The sequence below is a fragment of the Chiloscyllium punctatum genome, chromosome 25, assembly GCF_047496795.1.
Source record: "Chiloscyllium punctatum isolate Juve2018m chromosome 25, sChiPun1.3, whole genome shotgun sequence".
Classification (NCBI taxonomy): Eukaryota; Metazoa; Chordata; class Chondrichthyes; order Orectolobiformes; family Hemiscylliidae; genus Chiloscyllium; species Chiloscyllium punctatum.
Window position 1 is genome coordinate 73,113,571 of NC_092763.1, and position 15,366 is coordinate 73,128,936.

Below are 15,366 nucleotides of genomic sequence, written 5' to 3' on the forward strand. Positions count from 1 at the left end.
TCGTCCACATCCCACACCTCTGCCCTCAGACCCCACCCCTCCAACCATAACAAGGACAGAACGCCCCTGGTGCTCACCTTCCACCCTACCAATCTTCGCATAAACCAAATCATCCGCCAACATTTCCACCACCTCCAAACAGACCCCACCACCAGAGATATATTTCCCTCCCCACCACTTTCCACCTTGCACAAAGACCATTCCCTCTGTGACTACCTGGTCAGGTCCACGACCCCCCCACAACTCACCCTCCCATCCTGGCACCTTCCCCTGCCACCGCAGGAATTGCAAAACCTGCGCCCACACCTTCTTCCTCACCTCCATCCAAGGCCCTAAAGAAGCCTTCCACATCCATCAAAGTTTTACCTGCACATCCACCAATATCATTTATTGTATCCGTTGCTCCTGATGTGGTCTCCTCTACATTGGGGAGACTGGACGCCTCCTAGGAGAGCGCTTTAGGGAACATCTCCAGGACACCCGCACCAATCAACCACACCGCCCTGTGGCCCAATATTTCAACTCCCCCTTCCACTCTGCCGAGGACCTGGAGGTCCTGGGCCTTCTTCACCGCCGCTCCCTCACCACCAGACGCCTGGAGGAAGAACGCCTCATCTTCTGTCTCGGAACACTTCAACCCCAGGGCATCAATGTGGACTTCAATAGTTTCCTCATTTCCCCTTCCCCACCTCACCCTAGTTCCAAACTTCCAGCTCAGCGCTGTCCCCATGACTTGTCCTACCTGCCTATCTTCTTTTCCACCCATCCACTCCACCCTCCACCCTGACCTATCACCGTCATCCCCTCCCCCACTCAACTATTGTACTCTATGCTACTTTCTCCCCACCCCCACCCTCCTCTAGCTTATCTCTCCACCCTTCAGGCTCTCTGCCTTTTGAAGGGCTTTTGCCCAAAACGTCAATTTTATTGCTCCTCAGATGCTGCCTGAAGTGCTGTGCTCTTCCAGCACCACTAATCCAGAATCTGGTTTCCAGCGTCTGCAGTCATTGTTTTTACCTACCTTGACGTCACTAATGTCAATGGAAAATGCTAGAATTGCTGACAGATCAGGCAGTTAATGTTTCAGCTTGAATAAATGCAAAATACTGCATCTGCTGGAAATCTAACACAACACAGACAATGCTGGAGAATCTCAGCAGGTCTGGCAGCATCTGTGGAAAGTAGCTCTGAAAAAGAGTCATAGCCGACTCAAGATGTTAACTCTGTTCCTCTCTCCACTGAAGAACTGGAGTGAAAGGCAGGACAGGCTAAATTACAAAAGTTATAATGTTGCAAGGCAAGACAAAAGAAAATGTGTGGAAGTAAAAGATGGATCTGGAGAAGTTGGAAATGTTTACAACAGAACAATTTACAACTGAATATTAGTGCAAATATGTATTTATTCACAGGATGAGGGTGTAAATAACAAAACCAGTATTCATTGTCCATTACCAGTTGCTTTAAGAAAGTTTTGGTGGGTCCTTTGCCTGAATCACTGCAGCTCCATTCAGTGCTGCTGGTGAGCTGTTACAGGGATTAGACCCAACAACAGTGAAAGAACAGCTTGGGGCTGCCATGAACCCAAACCCCAACTGTCCCTCTCCTTCCAGGTGATGGAGCATATACTTGTGCGATGCTGCAGATTTACAAACGATTTGTTAAAAATGAGAAAGATAGATTTTTCTTGATACAGATCACACACAAACACACACACAGTAAACACACACACACACACACACACACACACAGTAAACACACACACACACACACACACACAGTAAACGCACACACACAGTAAACACACACTCACAGTAAACACACACACACACACAGTAAACACACACTCACAGTAAACACACACACACAGTAAACACACACACACAGAGTAAACACACACAAACACACACACAGTACACAAGCACACACACAGTAAACACACACACACACAGTAAACACACGCACAGTAAACACACACACACACACACAGTAAACACACACACACACACACACTTGTTGCACTATAATGCCTAAGTTGCTATACTTCATTTCAGGAAATCTTGCAATCAATGAACAAATCTCTGCAAAATACCATTTCAACTGAAACACTTGTATGCAGTGCTGCACCAATAAATATGTTAAATACAATAACAAATAACACATGTCACAACAAATTCAATGAATAGAGATCTGTAACTCTTTTGCCCAAAGTGTATAAACACTGAAAATAACTCCAGCTTTTCAAGATTGAGATTGATAGAATTCTACTGGGTCAAAGTTTCAAGAAATCAGTAGTAAAAGCAGGGAAATGGATTCGAGGTACAGATCGGCAATGATTGAGCTGTGCAGGCATGGCTGGCTGAATGTAGGCAGGCCTACATCTGTTCCCCTGTTCTTAAACTACTTGCACTTATTCTTTTATTTCTATAACATGAGCTTAGCATTTTTACAAGACTGACCAGTAGGTTTCAGAATATTTAATCAGCCATTGTTCGAAAGATCCATTTTTCTTGTTTCTGAGCTATCAGTGATCAGAACGCAAGGTTACTTAAACACCTGGGGGAGTTGAACTTGCTGAAAAAGTAGTAGATTGTAGAATGAAAATCGAACCTCCCCTCAGCTAAAATAAGTGACACTTGGGAGCTGGTTATGAGTTTAAAAAGCAATCCAATCACTTGTAAGCCATCCTGCCAAATGTACATTCCCTTAAAATAATTTGACCTCTGCTGTCAGACGCTGATTAGAGTTGACAAGTTAATACAGTGATCTTGCTAACTTAAGGCTGTCTCTGACCTCCTGTTTAATTTGCAGCCTGTACAAATCTCCACATGGTTATATGATTGGTTGCCAATGAAATTCCACTGGCAATTCACCTTATGTAAAATTTCCAGCAAAAAAAAAGCAAAGCAAAGGATGACGCAGCAACTTAATATGAGTGAGAAACGAAGGTTCTTGTACCTTAGACTGTGGCATCTGAAAGTAGGTTACTGGGTCATGTGCACCAAGCTCTGATTGCAAGCCAGAGTATTCCTTTTCTAAGTCTGCTCGGTGTGACCTGCCAAGCCAAAAATACAGGCTCTTAAAGTTGGCGTTCAGTGTCTATCTTTTCATGAAGAATTTGTCTAATGTAGTTCTAGCTTCCATGTAAATTACTTTCCAATTTGATCCGTATGTTGCTGAAAAGAGGACGATGGCGCCAAAACTTTTTGCCTTGCACCTATCAGGACAGGTACAAGAATGCCAAATTTTAAACAATTGCAATAATTTGTGCCACAATTCACAACAGAGCGGGAAGTCAAGCATGACATTGTTCAGTTGTGTGGTAGACGGAATGTATTTTTGGGCTAACAGCAGCATTTGAACAGTGCCAGTGCGATGACAATATGTAGTGTATAAGTCCCAATGATTGCCTAATTAATCAAACAACACATAACTTCAGTTTCTCATTATGGACAGTTTACTCAACCAGTCCACACTTGTGAAGCACTTGATGAACAATGCCAAGCGTGCCAATAGCTACACGTATAACTAATTTGTGACAATCAGTCAAGTTCATAACATGGCTCGTTTCTGCTTGCTAGAGGAGGAGGAACTCAGTCTCCACAAGCAGAAGGAATGTGTTCAAGCCTTGTACTGATTTTGATTTAGCCAAATCTAAATTCTATGTCCTTTAAATCTTTGTACATGACAATGCCTTGGCCAACCAAAAACAACTTACTAACTAATCAATAGTCATTTCTTCTTAATATAAGGTGTCAATTGTTTGAAGCTTGACATTGTTGCATTTGTTCCGATGAAAGCAAGGCACAGAAGTCAGGCAAGTGTCTACCTCTTCCGCAATAGTCATGTTCAGTACTAGCAAATAACAATTCTGTGCACATTATGCATGAGAAATCTATTACAATTGAGCCTTTTATACAAGGCTGTGAGATACAGTGTCATGCATATTAAATAGGTATGTACTTTTTAGGTGCAACTTTAACAGCTTAAAAGTGGAGTCAAATCTTTACAAGCTTTTTTATTCCTTATTTAAATCTTAATATATAACAAGCTAAACTCCTCCAGTGGTGCTGATGATGACTTAGAAAATCCTCTGTTTTATTAAGATGGGAAAAGTATATTATGCAATGTTATATTCAACTGAAGAAGTGGTATCAATTTGCCTCTTGAGGCCATGAGGAATAATTGGTATAAACTGGCGCATCCTTTGACAAATGTGGACAGCGTTTTCCATTGTTGACAAGTCTTTTTCTGGATTGGCTTTGTTATGTGAATATATCACCACGATTTTTATTGATTCACTGATGGGACATGCATGTTGATGGCTGGGCCATTTATTGCCCATCACTAGTTGCCCTTGAGAAGGTGGTGATGAGTTGCCTTGTTGAACTGCTGTGGTCCACATGCTGTAGGTTGACCCACAATTCTTCAGGGAGTGAATTCCAGGATTTTCAACTAATGACAGTGAGGAAATGGCAAATTATTTCCAATTCAGGATGTTGAGTGGCTTGGAGGACAACTTGCAGTTTGTGGCCTTCTCATACATCTGCTAACCTTGTTCTTCTAGATGGAAGTGGTCATGGGTTTGGAAGGTGCTGTCTGAGGATCTTTGGTGAATTTCTGCAGTTGCATCTTGCAGATAGTACACACTGATGCTACTGACATTGGTAGTGGTGGGAGTGGATGCTTGTGGATGTAGTGCCAATCGAGCACGCTGCTTTGTCCTGGACAGTGTCAAGCTTCTTGAGTGATGTTGGAGCTGCACTCATCCAGGCAAGTGGGGAGTATTCCATCATACTTCTGACTTGTGCCTAGTAGATGGTGGACAGGTTTTGGGGAGTGAGGGGGTGAGTTACTCACCGCGGTATTCCTAGCCTCTGCCTGCTGATGTAGCTCAGTATTTATGTGGTGAGTCTAGTTGAATTTCTGGTCAATGGTAATCCCAAGAATGTTGATAGGAAGGGAATTCAGGGATGGTAATACCATTGAATGTCAAGGGATGGCGGTTTGGTTGTCTCTTTTTGGTGATGGCCAAAGCCTGGCATTTGTGTGGCATGAATGTTGCTAGCAACTTTTCAACCCAAGCCTGGATACTATCCAGATCTTGCTACATTTGAACATGCACTGCTTCAGTGTCTGAAGAATTGCGAATGGTGTTGAACATCGTGCAATCATGAGTGAACATTCCCACTTCTGAGCTTGTGGTGGAGGGAAGGTAATTGCTGAAGTAGCTGAAGATGGTTGGGCCCAGGTCTCTATCCTGAGGAGCTCCTACAGAGATGCCCTGGAGCTGAACTGACAAGCATCCAACATACACAACCATCTTCCCATGTGCTAGGCTTGATTCTGACCAGTGAAGAGTTTGTCTCCTGATACCCATTGATTCCACTTTTGTAAGGGCTGCTTGATACTACCATGAATGCCATTTTGATGGCAAGGACTGTCACTCTCTCCTCATTTCTGGAATTCAGCTCTTTTGTCTATATTTAAATCAAGGCTGTAATGATTTCAAGAGCTGATTGGCCCTGGCAGAACCCAAACTGTGGGTCACTGAGCAGGTACTGCTTGTTGCTGACACCTTTAATCTTTTTACTGATGTTTGAGAGTAGACTGAAGGCACAGTAATTGGCTGTATTGCATTTGTTCTGCTTTTTGAGTCCAACATTCAAGAAACTTGACACCATCCTGGACAAAGCATCAGGTGGCCTTAATGTCTCTGCTGGAAAGGTTATGCTCCAACCTCTACACAAAGCCCAGTGGCTAATTTGGAAACTGATTCTTCTATGCTCCTTGACAGTGACAAATGGCTCTCTGGCAGGCTACTGGTGTGCCAAGTATTTCCATGTGCATGTCCTTGAGCTGTATCTGCCCCCACACCAACAACAAAGTCCTCATCTTTCAGTTATGTGTAGCAGAACATGTCTGCCACCTTGCCTTTCAGACACTTGGCACACACATTATCATTCCCATTGGCATGGCTCCAGCCTACATATGTCCAGTAACTCAGTGAATGCAGATCCTGGCTTCATACATCCTCTAATGGTACAACCAGTGTTGGCATTGGAGCTTGGGTCTGTGACCGACAGATTGAGTAGTTGGCATCACTTTGCATAGACTTTCATCTTCTGGCATCAAAAAATGAACAGGCAGCAATCCTTACATATCTGTAAGTGAAAAGTTGGTATGTTGCAATGTATTTGCACAATGTTTGCCACAGTGCAATAGCTGAACATATGTGGAATTTGTAAATTGTAGCTGTGAGCTTGCAACATTGACAAATATCTGCAGGTGAAATGGAGCTTGTAAATGCTAAGTACGTATCTTGATTGCTTGAGGTTTTGATGAATGAGTCATGGGGTCTGGTGTGTGTAGCAATGTGTGTGGTTGTGAACGTAGTTGATGATATGGATGTAGACTATCTTGATTTCAAGGTTATGGCACCTGCTATAGAGTTGATGCACGAGACGATTGAGGAATTTGCGAGAGGCACACACAGATACCCCCTCTCACAGGTATATACACCGTCACATTCCCGCACACACTCTATCAAACAAACGCACACACACATTCACTCACACATACACACTCATTCACTCACACTCTCTCACACACACAACCCCCTCTCCTCCTCCCTCTCTCTCTCTCTCACATGCATGTGCGTGCACACACACACACACACACAAGTCTATAGGGTGAATTGGCATTTGCAGAATTGTATTTGCAGATACTTTTTTTTCAAAAAGCAACAATCTGTAGGCAGTCAATCAATGTGACAGTTTATAAATTCCTACTTTGGAAATAGAACCAGTCTGACTCAAGATTGGAATACATACAGACTCCAACCTCACATCTTTAATGCATTGTCTGAGCTGAGATTTCACCTTTATTTATAAAATCTTAAGTTATCTCAGGAATGTGACTTGAAAGAAGTTCTGGGATTTACATATTATGAATTGAAACCTGCAGCCTATTCTAAAAGATGAAAGATAACAGCAATCTATTGGTTCAATATATTGCATCAGTTGTATGACACTATGATATTTTGCTATAAATTCTGTGTCCTATGATCCTGTTCCACTAGCTACCTGATGAAGGAGCAGTGCTCCGAAAGCTAGTACTTCCTAATAAACCTATTGGACTATAGTCTGGTGTTGTGTGATTTTTAAAAATGTACTTGGTGGTAGATGATATTTGAAGATGTATTCACTAGCCTTGATCTGACCACTCATGTGAGGTCATTAAGCTTTTTTCAACACTTTATCTTGTGGGCAAGTCACCACAAGTTACATTTAGTTCAGTTGCTTATTCCAAAATCTCATGGACAATCAAGTACTGAAACAATGATTTAAATGTTACTACACGTAGCAACCAAAATAAGATCCTCAAGTAAGCAAGTTAATCCTCATGACCCAGTTTTGCTATTACCCTGTTAATGGTGCTTCCGGCCTGGACTCCACCAACAGTGTCTGTATCTGGAAATTTCCAGGCTTTGTTCCTTATGCAATATCATTCTCTGAAGTTCTGTTAAGGGAGAGTTCTAAAGTTGCTTTCTTATATAGTTTTCTGACCTTCAGGTCCATGATGTGACATTACTGATGTTTCTTTAGATTCCTTTCATCCAAAGTATTGATTATTCTTTTGGAGTCTTCAAGCCTGTAGCTTGTCTTCTTCCCAGAATTTGGAGATGCCAGTGTTGTACTGGAGTGTACAAAGTTAAAAATCATACACCAGGTTATAGTCCAACAGGTTTAATTGGAAGCACACTAGCTTTTGGAGCGCCACTCCTTCACAACCACCTGATGAAGGAGCAGCGCTCTGAAAGCTAGTGCTTCCAAATAAACCTGTTGGGCTATAACCTGGTGTTGTGTGATTTTTAACTTCTTTCCAGAAGTAAATTTCATTTGCCTTGTCACATTTGGTGTTAGCTGCCCATTTAAAAACACTACTTTTCCTGCAATTAATCCCTTTACCTCAGGACATTCCTTCTGCAGGTAGTCTCAATTGCCCATTTGTCAAGCAATGTCACCTCCTCTCTCCCAGGAAGCAGCTCGTTTATGTTGTTGTAACTCCTTCTTCCCAGGGATGGCTAATGACCGTATTGCTTTTCCAACAGTTTCTCCCTGCCCCTTTAATCTCGGGAAACAGTTTTTTCAGAAAGAGTTTTTTGTTGCTTCTTTCTGTGTGTAACAGTTTATCTGTGTTGATTCTTTCAATCCATGAACAGTTATTAAAATTCTGAAGTCTATAGTACAGTTGTGTTTCTCTGCAATCTCGCACTGTAGAAAATCGCGCTACGGAAAACCGTCATGGAAAATCACGTTGTAGAAGATCGCTAATAGAAAATTGCTATAACCATTCAGTAGAAAGTTTGCATAAAACAAACAACGTTCACAATTCATAAATCGTATTATGGCCAATTCGTGCTGATGAAACATGCGTTATAGCAGAATGACCTGTAGCACAATTAAGGACATCAGACCAAGCTCACAGTATTTACCATCATGACTACCTGCTTCCATTACCTTCATAGCATCTGTTTGGAGGGTCTACTGGCTGTTTGCGGAAAAATGATCTGCCTCTTTGTTTTCATCATCTGTACAAAGACCTCTTCAGCACTACATTTGAAAATCTAGGCGACACCTCGGTGGCTTGCTGATATCTTATTCCGGTTTCTCACTGCTTCTAGTGTCAATCAGTTCCTAATTGATTGACACTCCCCTAAGGACTCACCTAAAAAATGGCTCTTTTGTTTTTAATACAAGTGCGGAGAATGCTGGAGAAACTCAGCAAGTCTAGCAGCATCTGTGGAGAAAAAGTATTAACACAGAGTTGGGTGTGACTCTTTTCAGAACTGTGCTGTCTCTTGTTTTCAGTCCTGTCCGAGGGAAAACCAAAAAAAAAGTGACTTAGGGCTCATAACCTGATATGAAGTTCAAGAAACTTAACCAATACTGGCAATGAAACCCATCTCCCCTCAGCTGACAAAATTCCACCCATTCTTTCCAGTTGTGAGCTTTTGTCGTAATGAAAGATTCTCAGGCTGAAATCTTAACTCTGTTTCCCTTTCTAAAGCTGTTGCCAGACCTGCTGAGTATTTGCAGTGTTTTCTGTAATATGTTAGAGACTTCCAACACTTTTCATTTAGATTAATAATGATGTACAGAGGTCAACTGGAAGGTTCTGCCTTTGTACAGGCCCTCAGGCTAAACTCACCACCAGTTATCCATCTCCCTCTTTCTAATGAGAGAGCAGACCTATGGTCCTCCCTTTACTATAATAACCTGTACTATCCTTTATCCTCTTCTTTTTTAAGATGCTTGCTACTTGAAATTGCAGAACATAAAAGATGCAGTGTGGTTTTTTTTGTTCAGTAATTTAAAAGATGAATATTGCACTTTTAAAACGTTCTATCTCAGTTCTGGCGGAGTGCATTGCAAAATATTTCATTTGTTATACAAATTTCTTACATGGCCCATTCAAACCCATCGAGTCCCACCTCTTCTCTAGCTCAGCTACAGAGATGATTGTCACAGTGAACCAATGTCTGACCAGTTAGGAAAGTGTTAATGTTTCAGGTATTGGTCAGTTAGAAATGATATTTGTCCAGATTTAAGCTTGAGGATATGTTGCAAGAAAGAATGCTGCAGTATCTCACTTCTCATCACCAACAGCCAAAGGAGCGATTAAAAACTATGAACATTTTCAAATACATTCTTGGGATGTGGTGTCATGGTGGCAAGGTTGGTACTTATTGCTCATCTCTACTGTGTGACGATCCTGTCACTTTAAAAAGCTTATTTTGTCCTCGGTTCTTTTGAAGAGAGGTTGTAAAGGCAGAGGTATCGAAGTGTCTGTGGTGATTTTCGTAATATAATCATCAGCCAATCACGTGAAGAAGAAGCAGTGTTCCGAAAGTTAGTACTTCCAAATAAACCTGTTGGACTATAACCTGATGTTGTGTGATTTTTAACTTTGTCCACCCCAGTTCAACACTGGCATCTCCACATCATTAGTTTAGAATAGCATCGTGGTCGGCACAGACATGGTGGGCCGAAGGGCCTGTTCCTTTGCTGTAGTGTTCAATATGCTATAATGGGGAGCAGCTGACTGGTTTGCTCAGCCTTTCCAACAGCAATCAAGAATCAGCCAAATCGACTGTGGAATTGAAGTAAATCAAATATTTTTATTCCCTAAAGATCAATAATTGAACCATTTGAGATTTTACAATCTGACAACTTCACAGCAACACATTTACCAACCAGAGCTCACTTACCAATCAATCATCCCTCTCCTCTCATGCAGTATTAATGTTCTCATCACTTTGGTATTTCCTGAGAATTGTCCTGATGAATACAAGACAACACAATGTATCCTTTTTCTCAGGAATACTCAAGTTCTACAGTAGCAATTGACTGCTCCCCAGATTATTAATCAAAGCCTCTAATTTGCTGGCAATGTCCTTTCTAATTTCTGTTAATCCTGTGTGGACATCTGAGTGTTATGTGCAGTTTGTTGAAAGCAGATTAGGAGTCATACAGTGGAGACTTCTGATGTGTGCATGGGGTTTCCCTGCTGTTACATGGTCACCCAGCTTACAGAGAATATTGCTTGCTAGTCTCGTTATATAATCATTATACTACTGTAGGACATGGCATTTAATTATTCAAGGTTGCAATTTAAGAATTATTATTTAAATATGTGGTGTCAAAGTATGTATTGACTGGATTAGAAGAAAAATATAATCCACTGCTTAAACTGACAATTACGTTCTCTTGAATTAAAGGCCACAAGAACCATATTTGGAAGAGTAAATGTTATCATGTCTCCACATTTACAGTTTCTGTGTTAACTTGATTCCATGGCTCTGATTCTCACCACAAGGTCAAAACATTGCAGACTCATGTTTCAGTGAAGGGCAGTAAGTGGTCAATATTGTAGAACAGAGCTGAAAATGTGTTGCTGGAAAAGCGCAGCAGGTCAGGCAGCATCCAAGGAGCAGGAGAATCGACGTTTTGGGCATGAGCCCTTCTTCAGGAATTCCTGAAGAAGGGCTCATGCCCGAAACATTGATTCCCCTGCTCCTTGGATGCTGCCTGATCTGCTGCGCTTTTCCAGCAACACATTTTCAGCTCTGATCTCCAGCATCTGCAGTCCTCACTTTCTCCTCAAAGATATTGTAGAACAGTCCTGAAAGAGTACTGTTTTTCAGATGAAACATTAAACTGAAGCCACAGCTGCCTGTACAGGTGGATGCAATAGATCCATAGAGACACTGGCTTACCCTTTGTTCTGACTGACATTCATCCATCAACCATTAACTGCAATGCAGATTGGCTAGCCATTCATCCTAGTGCTGATCATGGAATCTTGTTACATTTCAACCTTAAAATTCACATCCTGGCTTTGAGCACCTCACCTGTGACTATCAATGATACAAATATCTTGGCAATGGCCCCAGCAATCACTTCCCTAGGTTCCCCTAGAGTTCTAGGGTACAGGTCCTGGGGATTTATCCGCCTTAATGTGTTTCAAGACATCCAGCACTTCCTCCTCTGTAATATGGACATTTTTCAAGATGTCACCATCTATTTCCCCACATTCTATATCTTCTATGTCCTTCTCCATAGTAAACACTGATGCAAAATACTCGTTTAGTATCTCCCCCATTATGCAGGAACAAATTACTGCAAACGCTAGAATCTGTATTGAAAGCAAAAAAGATGCTGGAAGTGACAGTGGGTCAGGCAGCATCCATGGAGAGAGAGCAAACTAATGTTTCAAGTCTAGATGACTCTTCATCAGAGCTGGGCGGTGATTTCCAGAATTTTTTTTTTCACCCAAACCGCAACTTTCCCTCCATTAAGCAGCAAAGCCAGTAGCACTTTGACAGCTCAGTTATGAATATATTGGCACAGCATTGCCACAGGAAAGAAAACATCGCTTAAAAACTTCTGTCACAAGTTTGTAGCACTGAGCAGCAAGTTACTGAATTTACATACCATTTGTCACATGTTTTATTTTCTACATCTAGACAGTCAGTTCGAGCAAGAAGTGAGTTCTCTCTTTGAAAAGAACCGCTCAACACCAAAGACCAAAGCATATTAAAGGTAAGCTGCTGACTTTCAATTTTATGTTATTTGACAGATGACACTGGCTTGCTGCACACTGGCACTTGAGCACATTTTTTGCAGAGGTATTTTGGTGAAAAGACATCATTGAAAACATACTCTGTCGTTCTGAAAATGCTGTAGCATTACAGCAAAGATGCACCTCCTTATTACACAGTTTTTAATAAGGTCAAACAGGATACAGACAAATTCTTAACAGTGCTTAAAATTTGGCCTGATAGGTTATATAAGATTTGGTCTAGAAGCCTACATGAGATAATATATCCTGCAGTGCTTTTGGTTGTGAGATGCTAATAAGACTGGACATTGCAGTGGGAATGAAAACTAGAACTTCACCGTGTCTAGAAGAGAGTGGATTAAAACCTCAAATTAATTAATATTAAAAACCAAAATAAAAACAGTCATACTTGGGAATGAATACTATTTCTCCTGGTCCTTCATTTTGATGTATGTAAGAGGCTTCAAATCAGTAGATGGCATTCAAAAGGTCGACTTGGTGGATGGTTTTCATTTTGAGAATGCACAAACATAAGTCATTTTTCTATAAAGGCAAAATACTGCTGATACTGGAAATCTGAAACAAAGACAGAGAATGCTGGAGAAACTCAGTGGTTCTGCCAGCAGTTGTGGAGAATGAAACAGATTTAAGTTTTCAAGTCTGGTATGGCACATCTTCAGAACCAAAGAGCTGAGTTACTCCAGCATTTTCTGTGTTGGTTGCATAAGTCATTTTTGTTAGGCTTGAACATAGACCAACTTGCATTTTGTTTTGTAAAAAAGGCAAAGTGGAAACTTGGATGTGTGGCTTTGTTCAAATTGCTATTGAATTTGAGGACAGATTTGACTCTAATTCAGTGTGAAGTTGTTATTGTTAGCTTCAGTGCTGACATGTGAATCATGCAAATATACCTGACACTGTTACATGGCTATGATCGTAGAAATCTTACAGAATGGAGGCAGGCCATTCAGTCCACACCAACGTTTCAAAAGGCATCCCACCCACACACCCACTTGTATTTCCCATGGCTAACATACCTAGTCGGAACATCCCTGGAAACTATAGGCAATTTAGTATGGCCAATCTACCTAACTTCCACATCTTTGGACTGTGGGAGGAAACCTACACAGACACAGGGAGAGCATGCAAAACTCCACACAGACAGTTGCCTAAGGGTGGATTTGAACTCAACTCCCTAGAACTGCGAGGTAACAATGCTAACCACCAAGCCACAATGCTATTCAAGTAAGACAGCTTGAGAAAACTAGTGCTGAAGTGAGACATTCAATTAGCATGCTACTGTATATGTTGTTTGCATGTTGTATATCATGGGAATGGTTCTCCATATCGTTTCCCCTTGTGCAGGATTTAAACCTAATGGTATTATAGGTTTGAAATTGTTTTGCGCTGTGCCTAGTTTTTGTTTGTAGGATGGAGACAAAACATACTAATTTAGCAGGAAGTAGCCTGTGCCCAGTCCATGTACTTCATGTGTTGTTGGATGTTCTTAATATATTATTTCAGGCAGCATTGTAGGATCAGCTCAGTTACAATGGCAGTGAACTGAGCAAATTCACGAAAACAGGAAAATGCCTCATTGTAAGACTGTCATTTCACTTTTGCAGTCAGCAAATCCCAAATGAGTCTAATTTGAAGGGACAAGCTGTGGAATGCAATGCTGTTAAACATTGCAAGCACAGTCCTAGAATTGCAAGCATAAGGTTAAGTTGCTGCCACGTGAACTCCCGATCACCTTCCCTTCGATGTTAAACAAATGTGAAATTTGCCTGGAGTTCAGATGCAAAAAGAAGCCTTCAGCACCTGCCTCGAGCAAGCAGAATGCAAATCTTCAACTTCTGTCCAAATGTTTCTCTAACTTTGAAGTTCAACCCTGAAAGTTTTCTGAGTGTAGAAAAGGGTGATTACACTGACCACTGCTGACTAGCTTTACTTTGGAATCTGTTCTGAGTCATGAACTTTCATGAGCTCTTACAGCAGTCCAGTGATGAAAAAACAATGGATGGCATGGTGGCTCAGTGGTTAGCACTGCTGACTCACTGTGCTAAGGACCTGGGTTCATTTCCAGCCTCGGGACACTGTCTGTGTGGAGTTTGTACATTCTCCTTGTACCCATGCGGGTTTCCTCCCTCGGTACAAAGATGTGCAGGTTAGGTGAATTAGTCGTGCTAAATTTCCCATTGTGTTCAGGGATGTGTAGATTAGGTGCATCTGTCAGGGGTAAATGTAGAGGAATGTGTCTGGACGGCTTACTATTCAGAGGGTCGGTGTGGACATGTTGAACCAAATAGCCTGCCTCCACACTGTAGGGATTCTATGATAAAAGTACACCCCACTCCCAATTGACAAACTAATAGAAAAATAACAGTGAACATAGGCCAAATGGAGACAGGAAGGATTTGCAATTTCAATTCAGATTCAAATTGCATGGCGTCAGAAATATGTATCACAGGCTAATCACCATTAACCCATGATAACTGGTGAAAGCCGATTGCCATTTAAACTTCAGTCGCTTTCTAGAGGGTTCACAGTTCATAGAACATTCACCCTGCATTGAAGCAATTTGATCTCATTAAGCCTTTCCAATCCTGACCTCCCAGTAGCTGTTCCTGTAAAATGCATTGAGACAGGTTGTAACAATGTAGTCCAACAATCAAACAACTGCATCACACATATGCCAGGCTATGACCATAACCAATAAAAGACAACCTCACCACCGCCTCTTGATATTCAATAGTGTGACCATTGAAACCTCCCCCCCCACCCCCACCTTCAACATCTTTGGTGTTACCATTGACCAGAAACTCAACTGGACTCACCGCAGTGGCTACAAGACCACATCAGAGGTTAGGAATACTGCAACAAGTAATTCCCTTCCTGTGTCCCCAAAGACTGTCCACCATCAACATGGCACAAGTCAGGAGTGTGATAGAATGCTTCCCACTTCCCTGGATGGTTGCATCTCCAACAACACTCATGAAGATTGAAAATCTAGGATAAAATAGTCTACTTGATTGGCACCACATCCACAAGCATCCACACCCTCCATCGCTGACACTCAGTAACAACAGTATGTGCTATTTACAAGAAAGCCTCCAGACATTCACCAAAAAATTATTAGGCATCAGCTTCTAAACCTATAACCAACCATGTCTATCAAGAAGGATAGGGCAGCAGAAACATGGCAACACCGTCACCTGCAGGTTCCCTTCAAGCCACTCACCA

General features: G+C 41.7%; 1 protein-coding gene across 3 annotated transcripts in view; it reads left to right on the top strand.

Annotated features, from left to right (window-relative positions):
- The window catches only part of npas2 (neuronal PAS domain protein 2), a 290,102-nt gene that overhangs the window by 52,312 nt on the left and 222,424 nt on the right, over positions 1 to 15,366 (top strand). For all 3 annotated transcript variants that reach the window (XM_072595560.1, XM_072595559.1, XM_072595562.1), the window contains exon 2: positions 12,029 to 12,104. The gene's annotated coding sequence lies outside the window, so the exon portion shown is untranslated. The remainder of the gene's footprint in view (positions 1 to 12,028; positions 12,105 to 15,366) is intronic.